Raw genomic sequence first — 1808 nt, 5'->3', positions numbered from 1 at the left:
CACACACACACACACATGATTTTTCAAGTAGTAAAACGATATTAAAGTATGAACAGATAATCCATGTATCAAATGCTATAAACTAAGAAGGTGTGAATTACTTGAGCAGAGAGTTCTCGTCCAAAGGAAGGATTCAAATGCTTGATCAAATTTTCTCCCTCTGACCACTTCTGGAGTATTTGATAGCATGAGGCGGAAGGAATCAAACATGTAGACCTTGCACAACTAAAAAATAGCAACTGATTTGGTGAGCTGGCCTGTTTGTAAATACATCTGAATAATCAGGCTTGCTCAGTCCACTCGCATCTGTCATAGCCTCATCATCATCCACCAAGACAAGGAATGATTCATAATGGGCATCTCCAACGAGAACCCTTAAACCGGACACCGCATCCCTCCGCGGCCTTAGCCCAAGAACTATCGGCTGAACGGGTTTGTATTGTGCTTAATTTTGTGTTATGAACTCAAAATGAAATTCATATGTTAATTGATTATGCAATTCTTCAATCACCTGAAATCTCTTTCAGTTTCAGTCGACTTTCTCGTCTGGCTTGAAGCAGCACGTAATCCATGTACAAAGGAGACTAGCTTGGCAGTATTGGACTAGAGCAGCCTATAGTCAAATGCTTGATCGATTAATTAACCAAAATGCTTGACCAAATCCACCTACAACGAATGCTTGATCAAATCGGCTGGAAGAAATTTGTGGTCAGTGAACTGACCAAAGAACAAAAACCAGTCAACTTTGCATGTAATCAATCCCTTAAGTTAAATATAATAGGACGTACGTACATTGCTTACAAATAAGCCCAAAACGACGGACATTGAGTTTCTTAGCTCGGGCTTAAATGGGCCCGGAATCAAAAGGATATGTAAAAAAGTTCACAAAAATCTGAATTTGTTTGTGGAAAATATTAAGAAATGTTTTGAGTGTTTGCAAATATTCATCATAGAATCACATTGGTTGAAGTCGTGGAAAAAAATTGCTCCGAAGATGCTACTTTCAGAAGCATTTTGGAGTGCTGATTTTATCTTTTTTGCCACGACTTCCATAATTGTGATATGATGATCAAAATTTGCAAGCAATCGAAAGATTTCTCAGTGTTTACCAAAAAATTCAGAATTTTTTTACTGTTCATCTTTTTGAGACACTAAGGGCATTTGAGCTCGAGCTCGGATTAGGACTTTCGCAAAACAAGTGTCATCTGTGACGAAAAGGAAACGAAAATAGCAGCCAGACTACAAAGCAAAGTGCCTACGTTTGCCGGCCGGACTTCCATCTCGCCCATCTTATTTTATCTCAAACAGTCCTTGTAGCATCATTTGGCCACGATAGGTTCTCACTGCGCATCAACTCGGGCATTTCTAATTGATCCCCGGAAAATAGTGGAATCTCCGGTGGAGCAAAGCCTTAGTGGCATAAATTTACTCCATTAAGTTTCGGCTGTACCTAATCGATCCCCTAAACATAACGGAGTAAAGCTTATGTATGGCTCAACTATTTCATCGAACACTTGCTATGCGTCTCCGGGGCTAGCGACGTCGATGGTGACCACGCCGATAACTATCCCATGACCATGCCGGTTCTAGTCTTGTTTTTGTAGTGAAGAAATGCATCGTATAGCCTTGTTTTTGTACTGAAGAAATGCATCGTATAGCCATGAGCAACGGGGCGAACCTCTGGGCGCCGGTGAACACCACCAGACGTTGCTGAAGCGAATCGCTGCGCCACTGAACTAGTACATTGAGGTGCAGATACACTGTAGGTGCTTCCATCCAAGTTTGACCTGATTTCAATTTCCATGCTT

This window comes from Triticum dicoccoides, chromosome 4B (assembly GCF_002162155.2).
Source record: "Triticum dicoccoides isolate Atlit2015 ecotype Zavitan chromosome 4B, WEW_v2.0, whole genome shotgun sequence".
NCBI classification, from domain to species: Eukaryota; Viridiplantae; Streptophyta; class Magnoliopsida; order Poales; family Poaceae; genus Triticum; species Triticum dicoccoides.
The sequence above is the reverse complement of the archived record's forward strand: the minus strand, read 5'-3'. Positions refer to the sequence as shown.